Consider the following 18,837-nt stretch of genomic DNA (forward strand, 5'->3'; position numbering starts at 1 on the left):
ACTCGGGTGACAAAAAGAGAGCACTCTTGTATCAATCAATCAATCAGGGCAATTGTAAGCGTGCTACTCAACCGTAAGGGTTTCAAGCAGATCAGTTAGCTGAAGAACCAGGTATTGAGGGTCTTCCTGAAGGTGCTCAGGGAGGGGCTGCATCTGATGTCTGCTGGTAGCTCATTCCAGGTCTTGGCTGCAATGTGAGAGAAGGATCTTTCGCGTGCTCTGGCTCTGTGGATGTGCGGGGTTTCGGCCAGTGCGAGGTTGGAGGTTTCCTTTGGGTATGTGGAAGTTGATTCTGTCATTGAGGTATTTGGGTCCATTATTGTGTAGGCATTTGTTGGCGTGAGTGAGGTTTTTGAAGGTGACTCTTTTCTCCACGGGGAGTCAGTGGAGACTTCGTAGGTGTTGGCTGATGTGTTTATGCCAGGGGATGCCGAGGACGAGTCTGGTGGCAGTGTTCTGTATTGTCTGGAGTTTGCGAAGTAGAGACTTGTTGATGCCTGCGTAGAGTGTGTTTCCATAGTCCAGTGTGCTGGTTATGAGTGCATGTGTGACTGTCTTCCTTGACTCAGTGGGGATCCATTTGAAGGTTTTGCGGAGGTTGCGGAGGGTGTTGAAGCAGCTGGAGGGGATGGCGATGGCCTTTCGGTTCCTGATGAGTGATGAGTGGAGTACGATGCCGAGGTTTTTGGGGTAGTCTTAGGGGGTAGGTGGGCTTCCGAGGGTGGTTGGCCACCAGGTGCTATCCCATGCTGAAGGGGTGGTTCCGAGGCTGAGGACTTCCGTCTTCTAGGCGTTGAGCTTCAGGCAGCTGTTTGTCATCCAGACTGCAACGTCCTGCATTCCTTTCTGGAAGTTGAGTTTGGCGGTTGTGGGGTCTTTGGTGAGGAAGAGGATAAGCTGGGTGTCATCAGCGTAAGATACGATGTTAAGGCCGTGTTGTCAGACGATGGCTGCGAGGGAGGTCATGTAGATGTTGAAGAGGGTCGGGCTCAGTGATGACCCCTGTGGGACTCTGCAGGCGATTTTCGTGGGGGCGGATAGGAAGGGTGGCAGTCTGATCTTTTGGCTTCTTCCGGTGAGGAATGATCGGATCCAGTCTAGGGCGTTTCCTTGTATACCTGCGTCATGTAGTCAGGCTACTAGTGTGCGGTGGCAGACAGTGTGACTCTGATCTCTCCATGAAGACACAGGTGCAGTCAGTGGCTGGAACTTGTTTTAGGATGTTAAAAATGATGAGGATTTTTTTGGTGTTGTTACCAGTGGGTGATAGAAAGACAGTGGTCCAGGCCTTGATATTGTCTAGGCTGGATTATGCGAACGTACTTTATTTGGGCATTCCCGAGTACTTATTAAACCGTCTTCAGATTGTCCAGAATTCTGCTGCTAGAGCAGTCTCTATGGTGGGACCTAGAACCCACATGACAAACCTTCTGAAATGACACCACTGGTTATCAGTTAGCAACAGAGTGGTCTTTTAAGGCACTTGTGTTGGCCTTCAAGGCGCTGAATAACAGTGGAGCCCAGTACATCAGGAAAAGAATTGCACCCTATTACCCTGCCAGGACTTTGAGATCATCTACCCAACATTTGTTGTGGGTGCCTAAATTCAGCCTGACCAGGAGGGGCGGTCGCTCCTTCCAGGTGGTTGTGAGCAGAATATGGAATAAGATCCCACTGTCTTTAAGGCAAGAAGGAGACCTGTGCTTACGCCGCCAGCTGAAAACGTGGCTTTTCCAGCAATAATTTAGAGGGAGTATTAGGCGGAGGAAACGCTGGGCTCTCCCTCTGGGGTCTCTTGCTTAACTGCTGTAGCGCCGGGACACTCCTTGGAGTAGCCGTGCGCTTGTATAAATACCCTATAATTTTAACATTAACATTAACAGTGTCGGAGGCTGCTGATAGGTCGAGTAGGATGAGGGCTGCGGAGTGGCCTTGGTCCATCAGGGTGCGGATGTTGTCTGTGGTGGCGAGTAGGGTGGTCTCTGTGCTGTTATTACTTCAGAATCTGGATTGGGATGGGTCGAGGACGGCGTTCTCTTCAATGAATCGTGTCAGTTCCCTGTTGACTGTTTTCTCTGCAACTTTGGCTGTGAAAGGGAGGAGCGAGATGGCCGATAGTTCTTGACGTCGGTGGGATCAGCTGTGGGCTGGTTTTGACTTCTGCATGCTTCCAGTCGTTTGGGAAGGTGCCTGTTTTGAAGGTGGTGTTGATGGTGCAATGTAGTTTGGGTGCGATGGCGGCCACGGCTTTGTGGTAGATGTGAGGGGGCAGTGGTCGGTGGGGGCTCCCGAGTGGATGCCTTTCATGGTCGAAGCGGTGTCTCTGGCCGTGATCGGTGTCCAGTTGGAGATGGTGGGCTGGCTGGAGTCTCAGGGGGGCGGGGGGCCCTCTGTGGCGTCTGGTGGATGGTCGACAAAGTTGTCGTAGAAGTTTTTGATCTTGAGGTGGAAGTGGGTTCCAAGCTTGTCGCAGAGGTCTTGTGATGGGGTGATGTCTTTGGCTTAACTGCATGGGTTGGTGAATTCTAAAATGACGCTGAAAAGTTCCTTGGAGTTGGTGGAGTTTGAGGATTTTGTTGTGGATGAAGTTCCTCTTGTGGCTCTGATTTGGTTGTGGTAGTCAGTCATGGCGTCCTTGTAGGTGGTGTGGTTTTCGATTGTCTTGGTGTTTCTCTAGTTCGTCTCAAGGCGTCTGCAGGTGCGCCTGGCTTCTTGGAGAGCAGTGGTGAACCAGGCGGCTTTCCTAGGGTGTTGTTTGTAGGGGTACATATCGGGCGAGCTCGTCGGCGCAGTTCGAGATCCAGGTGTGGAGTTCTATGGCTGCATAGTTTGCGTTGGATGCCCAGTTGTGATTGTCTCGGTGAGGGTGGAGTTAAGTTGCTCATTGGTATCCTTGCTCTAGTTCCTTCGTGGTGGGCGTGAGGCTGGTTTTGGGTGCCTTGGGTTTGTTGACGGCGAAGTGTACGCAATGGTGGTCGGTCCATGGCGGTTGTGTTGTGTTGTGTTGCTGAAGTGCACGCTGTTACCTGCCACGAAGAAGGGGTCGAGGGTGTGTCCTGTTCTGCAAGGTCGGTGTGTTAAGAGAACAGAAATGGATATATAGACTCAAGAGTCATGTTAATGGGTTAAATGATGACTTCCCATGGAACACCCTCAACAGTTTAGAGTGAGGGTGTCTCCGTATAGACACTGGACACTACTGTTTAAAACACTTGTGTGTTTACCCTACACCCCGTTGCTCCTGTACCCCATTAGACATCTCTTACACATGAAATGCACCGAATATTGCTATCACAGCTATACAACTAGTGTTTATTTCCATAGGTTTCTTCTGGACAATACCTCGTCATTCAGTTCGTTTTTGAGATGTGATTTCAAATAACAGCATTGTACAGGGTCACGTTGGGTCCCTGAACCACTTTGACAGCATGTATACTCGCTTAATGGTAGTGTATAAAGTTTTCCCCCCAACAGTGACCGGAAAAAAGTGCTGGGTCTTCGGTTGCTTAGCAACGAGGTGACTTAGGCATGAGACGCTGTCACATGACATGGCCACGCAACGCTGCGTACGTCATGTGACCGGCAGTCCTACCGACATGAGAGACACCTCAGACTGGCGTCCAGCTACCTCCATGGCGGTAACTGGACAACGGGTCCGGCAGAGCACCACCCTTGACGAAGTACAGAGGTGTAGGGGTGGGTACACGGCAGGATGGAATACTGACTTGGGGCCACTCACTCCATGAGCCAGACGGGCCCCGCAGGGATTAATCACACTTCTGCGTGCGGTGCCTTTGATCGCATATTGCACTATATACTGCTATTTACCACATTTAGGCTATCAGATATACCGCAGCATTTCTATACTAGCGTGGGTTCGAAATGAATAGATAACAACTAGCAGTTCTAGCAGCTTCGGGCCATGACTTTTAGGATGTTGTTCAACATGGCGTTCCGTAGCCACAATAGGAAAGCCTAAAAGGTCTAGGAATCTCAACGCATACACTTATCGATACAGACCTTTTGGGGCCGTACAGGCCAAAACTATGTCTCATGCTACTGCTTAACCCTTCTTCTCCATGTTTTCATTCTCCCCCAGACTTTGACTATAGGGGTCTCTCCCATTTACCCACCAGTTTTAGCATGATCACAAATAAACTCGGTGAGTTGGGCTTTTTGTTGCTCAGTATCTGTGGGCACTACAAGAGCGTTATTGACTTCTGTCCTACTAAGTACAACTTTCCTGCAAATATTCAGAGGGGAATTTTCCCCAGGTTGAATGATACGTTCTACTAGGTACATTTGCAAGATTTGCATAACCAATTGGGTCTGCATAGATACAGAGGTGAACATACGTGCTGCATAGTGTTTGAGAGTTATGTATGGATACTTGGAGTGCTCGAGGCACGTAACCAACGCATAGGTTACTTCACTCTCTGTGTCTTCCCCACAGATTAACGGATGTGAGTTACTCAGGGTGACCCTCCCTCTGGAAACTACTGGTTCCAGGGACACCAAACTCCGGGCACAGAGGGAAATAAGTTATTGGGATCAGAAAGGTCCTGAGGAATGCCAGTGTGACCCATCATTGTGGGCACTTGAAACACAGCAGAAACATATCGACACTTTGGCCGTAAGGAGGGGTGTAGGAACTCCTAGTTCTTTCCTATCACCACTATCCTTCACGTTTTTAGCTCTTGCGGGGCCAGGAATAAATTGTTGAGCGGAGACACCACCGTACTAGTTTTAACCTTCACTGCACTTTTCTTTCGGTGATCCCAGAAATATATCTGTATATCATTTGTTCCATGTTTGTTATGTCTTCCCCTCCCTTTGCTCTACCCCAGGCGTTGGTCTGTGCAGGAGTGTATTGAAGCAAGCTCAATGATGAAGCATATCACAATATTATGAGTGAGGGCAGTATTTCTTCACTGAGCACGTGCCACCTTCTTAAAATCACTTGCTACTCCTCCATGTGTGTTACAGTTGTGATTGGGTAGGCCGGAGTAGTGATAATTTGCCTTTCCCCCCCTTCCGTTTATGTGGCAAGTAATAGTTACGACCATGTCTCCATAGGAAAAGCATTTTTTGACTTGCCTATATCTTTGGCGCCGTTTGACAGAATTTTCCCGAAAAAGTGCCCCGGTGATTCTAGCTGTGCATGGAAAGTTGCAGGGCAATCTGTCAAGTGGGACTAAGAAAAAGAGTGTGGGGGGAGGGCAAAAAAAGCATTTTTCCCATGTCAGTTCCAATAGGTATTTTGAACATGACCACAAACCGAACTGCTGGACGGAATTACACCAAATTTGGCAAAAGGTTGGATCTTGGCCCAGAAAGAGTGTTTTTTGTTATTTGGTGTAAATCCATTCAGTAGCTTTTGTGTTATTAAAAAAAAATTGTATATATAGGTTTGCGGATCCTCCGAGGATTTGACAATACCCGTGCTGAAATCTGATTGGCTGCCAACTCTTAAACCAGGAAGTGTTGGCAGCCATCTAGGGCTTCAACCGAATCCCAAAACAAACGTTAAACAAAAAGTAAAGGGGGCAAAATAAGAATATTCTGACCCCTAGCACTGGTCAAGGGGTCCCCCTGGCGCCCTGACAGGGCAAAAAAATATTTTGTAAAAACGTTTTGCTGCAAAATCGTGACAGAGTCGCGAATCCACGTTAAAAAAAAACAAAAGCACTGTCTCCCACGCTTGTTTAGAGTATAGCCCCCGGATGGGTCACGTCCTAGAGGCATGTTGGAACAAAATAAATAAATTGACAAGACTAGGTTAGATACCCAATCTTGCAGTAGGAAACGGGGAGACAAGCAGCAATGTGCATAGAAACATGCGCAACAAAACGTTTACTGTTCCTATTTCTAGATGGCAGCCACAGTGATGTCCAACAATACAAAAGCAAGTATTTGTATTGTTTTTTTGTGAGGGGCTGAGGGCACACTGTACTGTGTTAGCTTTAGTTGCCCACTCTATAAGCCAATAAAATCTTAAACTTGTCACATGAGCCCCTACTCACTCATTGCACCTGGAGTCTCGATGAGATGGTCCAAGTCCTCCCGCACCGTCAGTCTCCTTGGGAGGAGCCGAGCCCTCATTCACCCGCCGTCCTGCAGACTCAAGGTCAGTTGCTCTTCTCCCCCATGGACCCACCTCCAAGGTACGATTATAGCTTAAAGTTTGTGAAGAACCTGCAAATCTGTAAGTGTACTAATCTCCCTATGTGTGCATTTAAATCAGTTTGTCCAGTTTTGTAGGTGTGTATAATAATTATATACCCCTTCCATCCCTTCGACCATGCTGTGTTTCACTTGTCATCATTTCTTTTAACTTGGAATCTTAATTTGTTCTTTCCCATGGACTTGTGTTATTCTCTAACATATAGTGGAGCAGAAAGCTAGGAAGGGCAGAGAGGTGGGTATGTGCCAAGTGGCTACCCTTGAAGTTACCTTTTTTTGGCACCCGAGGCGTTGAGTTGTCACCATGGTAAGATGATCTCGGTGCTTACATTGATGGACAGTGTTCTCCACTCATCTCCTTACAGGTGAGGCGCACCGGGCATCTCCCGCTATGGCAGACGCTATTCTAGTGGAGCGTCACACTAAGGAGTATCAATAATGTAGTGCAATTGTATATGTTTAACATCACACACTGTATTATATGTTCATCCTCAAGCGCTATGAAGTTGCATCCATGTGTTATGTTGGCACTATACGAAACAAAAAAAACATGTCTTTAAAGGCGCTATATCCTATTATGAATATCTCTTGGCACCACTGTCAGAAGCAATATCCTTCTTCCGGGTTAATAATGGGCAAAACTCTGTGTAAGCAAACATTCTCATGGTGTCAGTGAACAATGAACCACCCACTTGTGACCATCTGAAATCATTTTTCAATGACCCTCAATGTGATGGAGGTCTGATTTAAAAATAATATAGAACTGGATTAAATCTCCAATTTGTCAAACTTAACAATACACAGCAATAACAAAATGTGAATTGTGAGCTATTTTTGAGTTAATGTTGCCAAGAGGAATGACTATGCCCAATAAGGAGGTATCCAAAATTATGGTAGCCTGCAACAACGGAGGACTAAAGCAAAGACCAGCCAATAGGTAAAAGGCTCAAATCTCCAGTACATGTCTGGAATAACAGAGTTGTAAATCTGCACCGGACAAGAGAATCCCCTGTTGCGGCAGCCACTGCTTTCTCAGGCACAATGAATGATCCTCATTCGCCAACTGGAGTGCATCACCAACAGGATGCATGTGATCATCAGGCCTTAGAGGCATAGGACTTGCAGAACCTGTAATCACCAGGATCACATCCAAATTATCTGCAACCCTCTGACGCTCTAGGATAGAGAATAGATTTAATTTACTATCCAACACCTTCCCTACTATCCACGGGGACTCGAGTTGGAATAGTAAATTAAACTATTCACTGTCCAGCACCCCAAAGCGCTATGCGTTGTAATGGTATGCGTTGTAAAAACTGCGTTGTAACGGCATGTGTGGTAAAAGCATGCATTGTAACGTCATACATCCATTCAGAGAGGCTAGAGAATTTTGGTGGCTCCGAGTTTTGAAAACCCGGACCCCGAAATGCTGAATGAGTGGGCTGAAAGTAATTTAGCGGCCTCTGCAACACTTGTTCAGATCCTAGTTAAATATGCTGAAAAAGACTTAGGGCCATACGTATCAAGCAAATTAGCATTCGCAAAGGCCGAAATTCGCAGAATTTCGGCCTTTGCTAATGCTAATTAGCTAAATGGTATGTATGAAACATTTTCTCAGCAAAATAAGGAATCGCAAATTTTGCCATTCCTTATTTTGCGATTGCACTTAAGGAATCGCAAATTCTGCGATTCCTTAAATGCAATGTATCAAAGAAATATTTATGCAAAAATGCCCATAAGGATTCGCAGATTACCACCAACTTCAAGTTGGTGGTAAGTTGCGAATTCTTTTAAAAAAGCAATTTATTTAAATTCCAAAGGTGCCATATGACGCTCATACATGCCCTTAGGGCATGTATGTGCGCCATATGCCCACACATGTCATTTTCAGGGGTGCAGCAGGGTGTTCTTGTGACACCCCTGCACCATTGAAAATATTCGCAATTTGCGATTAGCAAATTGCTAATCGCAAATATCCCCTTCATTCCTATGGGCCTCCTGGCCCATAGAAATGAATGGGAAAATTGAGATTAACAATTTGCGAATCGCAATTTAGGAATGTTAAGGAATCGCTAAAAAGAAGCAATTTCCTACATACATACAGTTTTGCGATTTCTAAATAGAGATTCCTTAAAAATCGCTATTTAGGAATTGCTAAACGGTATGATGATACATATGGCCCAAAGCTCGTATTCAGCAACACATTGATGCACTGGGAAATGACTGAGCAAATCATCAGGAGCAGATCACTAAATATCGCACTGATATGGAGATACGCCTAAATAAACATGAAGACAGCATAAAACATCGATAAATACCGAAATTCACCAGGGATAGGTTGGACTATGAGAGAGGGCAGATTTTTAAATTTGCCAAACGATTTGAAAATATGAGGAGGCAGCAACAAATCGAGAGCAATCGAGATAAGCAGGAAAAATGACCTGAGGATACAGAAACAGAGCTAAGCTCAATGGAAACCGACACAGAGGGCAGTGTACAATCACTGGGAGCAGTGGGTGGTATTACTACAAGAACATCCACTATAACAGAAGAGTTGTTTTTTTTACGGCAAGAATGGCGCCAGGCTCTAAGACCAAGAGATCAAAGAGTGTAAAAAAAACAGAAAAGAAAAGCAGGAGGCGGAAACAATGGCAACAAAATGGGACAATACAATACAAGGAAAACATGGAAAGCAAAATAAGATATGTGCTGAATAGTAGGTTCATCATTAAATCAGCGAATATTAACCTAAAGAAATCAGAAAAAGAAAACCCGCTACTTGGCTTATCTTACTGTCCTGAATACCCCTAAATTATGCACAGACATGGATTGATGTCTTCAAATTTATGAGAAAGTTAATATTACTGAAAATGCACATTCTGACCAAGAAAATGAAACCCCCAAAGATAGAAGAAAACATAGATCAAGATGAAACGCTCGCCATTCCGTGGACACCTGGGACATTGTGAACCAGCAGCAGCAGGGGGCAATTGTGAACGCCGTGTCACTAGAGGCACCAAAGGCAACACATACTTCTCGCGTCTCCCGCTTCGCGGGAGACGCTCGCACCTCAAAGGATTGGATAAGCAGCAACAGCGGGCCATTTCACAAGGGAGGACTACGCGCCCCAGCAGGCAGCGGGGCTGAGAGCCGCATTGCCGCCACGCCCTTGACCCACAGGCAGATTTAATCAGCCCTCCATTGACGTCCCGCGGGATGCGCGCGGGCGCGCGCCGGGCGAAGCCCGGACCAAGGGCGGGCCCGTTTGAGCCCGCTCGAGACTGAGAGAGGCTGGGCTGGGCCCTATCTCTTAGCTCCTCATTCAAACTGGTCAACCCGACTCCTCAGTAAGTAAACATTTGTTTTGTTGTATGGGCAAACTGTTAGCATCACTAATTGAGTCAAGAAATAGCAACACGGGAGGGGCGCGTCAGAAAAGCCACTGGGGTGGGAATGGGTGGACGTTCCTTCCGAGTGTTGGCGGCCAACCAATGGAACACTCTTCCCATCGAAATTAGGCTGGCCAAGACTGAAACTATTTTTAGGAAGCTTCTAAAAACACATCTGTTCACCCAGTAGACCTGTCACTGCTTATCTGCCACTCTCTCCACAGCGCGGGGATACGCCGGGATGGCGTCACCAAGCGCTTTACAAGCCCCTTTATTATTATTATTATTATGTGGCAGGAACATTAGACCAATTTATCACAAGGGCTTCATCTGTCTTGGCTCATGAGATCGCTATTACTGAGCGGAGACTATCCATGGATCCCCTTTTTGCTAAAAGGTCATCTTTGGGAGAGATAATGAATGTCCGTTCCCCCCATGGAAATTCTCTGTCCTCTCCACCTCTAATCCCATGTACGTTGAGTACAGGTTTGCAGCAGAATAATACCTCAGTAAGCTCCAAGGAGGATCACCTACCGCACCGCTCAGTGCTGGCAGGTGACGTACTACAAAACTCTCCTGATAATACTGTATCATGTGCTGCCCCGGTCCATAACCAGCCCAGTAAGCCGAAGGATCATGCGCAGGGGGCAATTTCTAAGAGGAAGCGAGGAGGAACGCAGCAAAAGGGAAAGAACCCGAAAGTACCCAAGTTGAGCAAACCGGAGGAAACTCAAAAGATGGACCTTGTATCAGCTGAAGTGCCATGCCAAACCCCCGAAGTAGTAAATGAGGGAACCTCAGCTGAAAGTTCTACTGGTTTGCCAAAGCCCAATGATGAATATTGGCTAAAAGTGGGTACTGTAATGAATATGGCCTTGGACCCGTTATTAAGGAGATTATCGTCCATGGAGACAAGGCTTGTGGAACTGGAGTCCTCATTGACCTTTGTTGTGAGCTCTTTGAACTGTCATGCAGTGGGTGATGGATTAGGTGGAAAACCCCAGAGAGATGGGGGGAGTCAGTCTGTGGTATTGGCAGGACCCAAAGTAGCAACAACTGTTGGTGTAGGTCTCCCTCCAAATGCTCAAAAAAACACCAGGTTGGAAAAACCCACCACAGTAATATCTGATGGCTACAGAGCCTCAGGGCGGCCCTAGCATTGCTTATGGAGAACCCCAGAAACAGCCCCTGCCAAAGGGTTCCACCCAGAGTGGATACCAGAGTGAAAAGGAGACAGAAAACCTGAACTACCATTTAGATCTCCCCCCTGAGTGCTTGCTGTATGTTTCTGTTTTGACTGGCGTCCCAGCACTTAAGCAAGGGCAATATGAAACCTATGAACAACTAAAGAACAAGACAATCCATTGGTTAAATGTTAACAGACCACTCCCCCGTGATGTACAGTCAAAACTTGTATTTGTAAGAAGGGGGGGTTGGGTAGGACCAAACCAGAAAAACACCCGAGGGGATTGTATTGTGGTTAACTCTAATGATCCAAGGGCTGTCGAACATGTCTGTTGGGGTGAACAGCCAATCGCACAAACACTTATACAGGTTAGGGATTTGAGTTTCTTTTACAGACCACCACACCGTATGTATAACGTAGGGAATTTTGAGTTTGTGAGGGGTAGGAGAGGTCACCCACCTAGGAGGAGAATGTTCTCAAATGGAGAAAATGGTGGCCAACAATTCGTATTACCTCTGCATAATAGATTTGCTCGGCTCGATTCAGTGGATTGACTGACTCTGGTCGATGCTGACCAACCCGTACCTCTGGTTGAATCGATTATTGGAGGGGTAGCATTGTGTGGAGATTTATGGCAATCCCCTGGATTACTGGGGACAGGGGATCCCAATAAATCGGGAACACTGAGGCCGGAGGAAAAGGTGATGCCACGGATGATACCTGTCTGAGGTTGAGCGCCCATGACAGCGGAGAAGTAGCTTTTTACAATTTAGAAACTGGGCCGCCTGATGCAGAACACAATCATCGTGGAACTACTACCGAGATTGGTGACCCTGGGATTGCTCCCGACTATACCAACCATGGGTCCACTGATAGAACCCAGGTACAGGGAATGGGTGCCCTTAGAAATCTTTCGTGGAATATTGCTGGTCTCAACTCTAAACTGGAACAGGTAGATTGGGGGGAATACATTGACTCCCGTGAGATTTGCTTGTTCCTGGAAACTTGGGCGGTAGAGCCACAACACAGGGCTGGCTTTGTAACATATTGTGAGGGGGCTGTGAAGGGACCCAAGGGTAGACCTTCTGGGGGCCTATGTTTATGGGTGGCTTTACACATAGGATGTAAGGTCAAAAGAATTGAGACAAATTCCCCAGACCTAACGTGTATTCTCCTGTCACGCAAGAATTCATTCAAACTGGTCATCAGCAATATCTAGTCCTGACCGGTTCAGTATGGTGGGACTTCAACCACTATAGATAGCTTGGTAACCCTTTTGAATAATTTAGTGGGAAATCTAAATCTCATAATTTGTGGAGATTTAAATTGCCATTTTGAACCACTGAATGATATCATGCACCCAGTCACCAGCGAGGAGGACTCCATCTGGGCAATACCTGCCCCAAATATGTATCCAATTAAACGATGGACCCCTTTAATTATGCAGCTAACTTCCCTAACTCTGCGTTTTTCACTAAGGGCCTGTAATGGCCGGTTTTCTGGTGATAATCCAGGCCGGCCTACCTTCAAGAGGGCTGGTCAGGCCATGGTTATAGATTATATTTTTATTAGTGCAGAGTTATGGCATCTTGTTGGGGACTTTAAGGTAGGAGAACGATGTGAAAGTGATCATAAACCCCTAGTCATTGAGCTGCAATATCAGTGGGGCGACTCGAGAGGAGATAATATTGAGCCTCACCAAAATAATTTGGTTATTGTAGAAGGAGGGAGATGGGTCAGATGGGCTAAGCTAAATCACTCAGAGGAATCTATGGCAAATATCTATGCTAGTATTATACCTGTTCTGGAGAGATCCAGAGCTGTTGCGGTAAAGACAATACACCCCAGTTTTCATAGTGAAATAGGTGTTTTACATCAAGAATTGACCCTGGTTTTGGCTGGTTCCTTTTTTAAGAGCGGTACCCCTAACTACAAACCAGGTGGCACTAGGAAATCGTGGTATTCGAAAAAGTGTAAGGCAGGGAAATTAAGTTTGTTGGCCGCCCTAAAGGGGGCTGATCGCATCCGTATTAAGGAGGCAAGGGCGACCTATAATAAAACAATTGTAGATGCGAAGACTGAGAGGGAGACAGAAAGATGGTTGGAGATCAAGAAGGCTTTGGACCAAAAAGATAGCAAAGGTTTTTGGAACTTGGTTCATTTTGGGGATGTGGAAGGTAGAACTTCACTTGACCCCAATATTAATGAGGATGCCTGGTTCTCACATTTCAAGGAATTATATTCTAGTTCCCACTCAGATGCAAGTTTTAAACATGCTCCAGTGTGTAATTTTAACCTCCAAATTCTTTGCGAGGCCCCCCCCATTTTCTATGGCCGAACTGATGTCTGCTTTAAAGAAACTTCAGTCCAACAAAGCACCTGGACTGGATAGAATTCCAGGTGACCTGTACAAAAGAGAGCATACAATTTGGGCCCCATCTCTTTTATCATTATTTAATGCTATTAAATATGGCCTCCATGCACCGCCGACGTGGGCAGGCGCAGAGATTGTCCCAATATATAACAAGCATTTACAATGCAATGGTCTCGGCATTATTAAAGGTAGAGCTATTGGCATTGCTCATGACATTTGTTTTCATTTTTTTTTACATAAATAAATGGTATTGTCATTTACAATGGCAATAGGTGAGCATTAGAGAGTAGTAGAGAGTATTCGCGGACACAGAGCCACACACACACACACACAAGGTTCAAGCCCCCTACACTAAGAAACATAAAATCTCAGAGCTCTGCCCACTGCTTACGCAGTGCGACGGAGTCCTTGACCTAAAAAGGGTTCCCATTGAAACCCTCAAATTACAGGCCAATTAGCCTTATTGACGTCTCTCAGAAACTTTATGGGAGGCTGTTACTAGGGAGACTCCAGGACTGGATGGAAGACTGTGATATACTTACTCCACTCCAGGCTGGCTTTAGAGCCAAGATGTCAACAGTTGACCAGCTGTTTAGGCTGCAGATGATATATTGGAAGCATGTGGTTTTAGAACAGGGGAGCCTTTATCTCACATTTGTGGACTTGAAATCTGCGTTCGACATGGTTGATAGAAACCAGTTATGGTGCATCCTATTGACCATGTGGGTACCACCCCATCTTTGTTTCCAACTGCAACGCCTCCACGAGGGTACCTATGCCAGAGTGAGATATGGTAAAGATGCTCAATTAAGAAATCATTTCCCCGTCGATAAGGGAGTCAGGCAGGGCTGCGTGCTCGCGCCGACCCTTTTCTCGCTCTTCCTTAATGGACTAATAGATGACTTACTCCTTATGAAAGACCTGGACTTCCCGAAAATATCATCCCGCAGATTTCCTGCACTGATGTTTGCGGACAATACTCTGCTCCTCTCTAAGTCACCTATGGGGCTGCAGCGAGTCCTCAGGGAATTCTCTCAGTTTTGTGAAAGGAGAAAACTGCTAGTCAATATTATTAAAACCAAATACATGGTTTTCAATGCCAAACCAACCACTTATCCACATCCACTAATGGACGCTGTTCCGCTAGAGAGAGTCCACATTTTTTAATATCTTGGCATAACATTGAATGATAAAATGGCTTGGGCCCCACAAATCGATAGGGCGAATTTGAAGCTTACGCAGGCAATAGGGGGACTATGGAAAGTTCAGAAAGGCTGTGTCTTAGAAGCAATCAGCCCCCCCCCCCCCCTGGAAATTTATATGGTCCAAGCACGCTCAGCCTCTATGTATGGCGCAGAACTTTGGGGACATAGTAAATCAACCAAACTGACCCTCACAGAAAATAAATTTACTAGAAGTATTACGACCCTTCCAACAAATACCCCACTGGTCCCCCTTAGGATGGACCTGGGCATCCTACCGGTAGCGGACTTAATCTTGAGCCGTCCCCTGTTATACTGGCGTCGGCTATGGAGTACAGCTGAGTCGAGCCACTACCGGGAGGAACTCAAAGCTATATTAGTGTTATATGGGGCCATGGGTAGTATTCCTTGGTTGTCTTTTGTGAAGGACTCGCTCTGTGCCATCGGCAGGGAGGACCTCTGGGATTCTCCAGAGGAGTCGTGCTCAGCCACTTCAAACAAAATGTTATCCAAAGAAATTAGACATCACAATTTGGATAGCCTAATCCGAGCAACCAGTGGTTTGAGTTTGACCAATGGGTTTATGAACTTTAAAACCCATTATGAATTTGAACAGGTTCTAGACTCTATAAACCCTTTGTCCATGAGGAGGCTATTCCTTCAATTTAGATACGGGACCCTGCCACTATTTGCAACAACTGATAAGTGGTCAGATGAGGCCCGTTACCTTTGCCCCGGATGCCAAGTGGCAGAAGAAACAGAAATTCATGTATTTTTTTTCTGCCCGACATATAAGCGGGCTAGGTCCAAATGGACAATACAACTGTGTAGGAACTTGGGCATTAGGGATTATCATAAAAATTGAATACAATTCTAAAACTGTCTTACCATTTGAAAACCACTGATAGTCTGTGTGCCAAACCATGGTCTATATTGTAATTGGTCTTGAGCTTTTAGTTTTTATGAAAATGTCTAGTCGATTTTTACTAACTTCTGTGCTTTTATGACTGTAATAGTCGCAATAAAGTTATTATGAATGAAACCATGACTATTGCCGAACTGGCCACAATAAGGACGCTGATTGAGCTAGAAATTGAAGAGGCCAATGTGAGTGAACAAATCATAGACTTGGAATTATTACAGAAGCATGATCTTTATATATGGGGTACTATCCAAACACCATATAGACCACCATCTAAAACACTCCCAATCATTGCAAAGGATGCCATTGATATTTTTCATGATATAGTCACAGAAGGAATTAAGAAGATTCACACAGAAGCAAACAACAAAAGAACATCAACAACTGTGAAATACAGGAATGTAGTTAATAAATTACAGAAGAATAATCAAGTTGTTGTAAGAAATTAAAACTAAGGCAGGAATCTTGTACTTTGGCCACAAAATATGTATCTACAGGAAGCATATAGTCAGCTGAATGACACTAAATGCTATGAGAAATGCAACCGGGACATACTGATTCATAGCTAACAAGAATACAGCAAGGAACTTGAAGGGTGGTGGAATGATGGCCTTATCACCCATTATGAACTTCAGTTCTTATGCAGTGGTTACTGCTGTGATGCACATGATTACTAAGGTGCACAAAAATGCCACAACAACGCCATGATGTCCAATAATTTCTGCCCAGTGCAGTTTATTGGAAAACACATCAATATATATTGACCTTTTTTTCCACAACATGAAAAATCTTCCTTCTTATTTGAAAGATAGTAGAGACTTTCTGAGGCAAATATATGACATTCCAATGGAGGGCGATTATGTTTTAATGGCGTTATACATCACATCGCTATATACTAGCATACGCCATGAGGATGGCTTAAGAGTAATGGCCCACTTTTTATAGAGTAGGAGAGTGAGTTTATATAAGCATACACAGATGACCCTTGCAATGGCTAGGAGGGGTTTGGAATGCCATTTTCGTCTTGTTTGGGGGAGATTTGTTTAATCAAATCCAGGGCACTGCAATGGGTACCTGTTTCACCCCAAGTTATGTATGCTTGAATGTAGGCTGATGGGAGGAACAGGTGCTCCGTCGGGACCATGGAGGCATCTGGGATGCACATATAGTGTACAGTCTAGGTTTATCGACCATCTGCTTGTTGTGTGGAAGGGGTGTATTGAGTCTGCTGAGGGATTTGGAAGGATTATTAACATCAATGCCCTGAACCTGCACTTTACACATGGTATAAGCAAAACAAATGTAACCTTTCTTGATTTAGAAATATTTTTTCAAAACAAGAAGTTAGAAACATGGTTGCACAGAAAGAAAACTGTAGGCACTATCACACTGCATGCAAAAAGCTTTCACCCCATGCATAAAATAATGAGCATGCCATATGGGGAAATGCTGCGAGCAAGGATAAATTGCAGCACACAGAGTGACACACTAAAATGTCCGGAAGAAATTAAGGAGAGGTCACTACAAAGAATGTACAGTTTAAAACAATAGTGGAAGCTCAAAAATATGGAAACAATTTGTTTCCCAAACTAATGAAGAAGTGGGCCGGTGAGAAATCGGACATAGGATTTATAACTACATACAGTGTTCATGATAAGGAGTTGTCAGCTTTGATGAGAAAAAACTGGCACATAGTCAAAACAGATACGATAATAGGCACATTGGTACCAGAGACACCTCAGATGACATATAGATGAGCATCCTCACTGAAAGCTCAAGATGTAATGCTTGTACCATAGGCCAAAACACAATGATATATAAATCACTGTTTAGCACAGAGCAAATCAAAATAAGAGGAATATTTAATTGCAGAACATAATTTGCCATTTATGTTTTGACTTCCACATGCAATCTGAGATATACAGACAGTACTATACTCCCTGTATATAAAAGAATCCTTCAGCATATGTGTGCTATTGTAAAAGGAGACCAAACGTATTCAGTCGCAAGACACTGTGCAAAGTACCATAATAATGACCCAAATCAGATCAAGTACTTTGTGATCAATGCTATACCCCCCAGAAGAAGAGGAGGGGGTCGAGTCAAAATACGGAGGGAGCTATAAATGAGATCCATAATAAACCTAAACTTTAAGGTACCTATTAGCCTTAAAATGGATGAGGACCTGCACTCAAGCCTTTAGAGGAGACTGAAAAATAATTTGTGGAGGAATAAGCCCATGAGGGCTTTAGAATAAACCTTGACATCATGAATAAATTATGTGTAGGATGATGATGCAGTGATTTTTAATTGTTGTTGCCGATTATGTTCCTTCTTTTGATTAATAAACAGTCCTTTTAATTTAATTTTGTGTATATTTGCAGTTGTCATGTATTGAATCAATATAAAGCTTTGGCATAATTATATGAGGCCGCACACAAAAAAGATTCTAGAATGGTGACTCACATGTTGATTACCCACTTGGGGTAATAAATATATAGGACATATGCAGAGGAGAGGCATGGGAGATGCCCGCAGGATTTCAGAGTACTTGCACAATAATATTGTACACAGTAATGACCATTAGTCGGATATAATGTATTGAAATAATCCATATAGGCGAATAAATAGACAATAATTTCTTAGGAGCAATAATTGCAATTGAGTTTTATGCATGCTTTATCAGAGAAATGATTTTATCTTGAGGCACAGAATCATAGTGAAACAAAAAATGTATGCCATGACTGCACAGATGTGAAATATGAGGATTGTTTTAACCAAACTCGAAAGTAATAAATCAATTATGAGCTAGGAATGTAAAAGAAATCTGAAGGCAATAACGTGTAAAATAACAGAGGAAAACAGAAAAAAAAAGTAACTGACATAATGAATTGATCTGTAGTATTGCTTCCATGTCTATGCTCTGAAAATATATATATTTTTAAATGAATGAGAAGTATGTAAAAGCACCGTTAGTAGCATGCCCATGTCCTGTGATCAAGATGCTGAGTTGGTTGAAAAGCGTAATGGCAGATGGAGGAAAATAAAGAAACACAACTGCATTGTGTCTTCTAGAAGAACATATATATGTATGTGTGTTGATATATATATATATATATATATATATATATATATATATATATATATATATATATATATATATATATATATATATATATATATATATATATATATATATATATATATATATATATATATATATTCCACAACTACCTTCACAGGTAAATGAAAACGCACTCGAAGAATTTCTCCTTTCACAGTTGTTTATTGCACCCTCGCTCTTGCAGATACCAACGCGTTTCACCGCCAACAGACGGCTTGATCACGGTCAATACTACTTCTCTCCCAACCACCTATAAGGTGTCATTGTGCAAAGTCACGTGATTATCATTTTTCCATGTCAATGTTAGGGAATTCTGGGTGATGTAGTTTGCATCCCATATATATGTTAACAAAAACAATTTATTTTCGCACACATTACAGTGTATTTCTTTTGCTTTCAAATATGCCACACATAATTAAACCCCGCTCGCCCTCTAGTGGGCTAACGTTTACTATTT

This window comes from Lissotriton helveticus, chromosome 11 (genome assembly GCF_964261635.1).
Source record: "Lissotriton helveticus chromosome 11, aLisHel1.1, whole genome shotgun sequence".
NCBI classification, from domain to species: domain Eukaryota; kingdom Metazoa; phylum Chordata; class Amphibia; order Caudata; family Salamandridae; genus Lissotriton; species Lissotriton helveticus.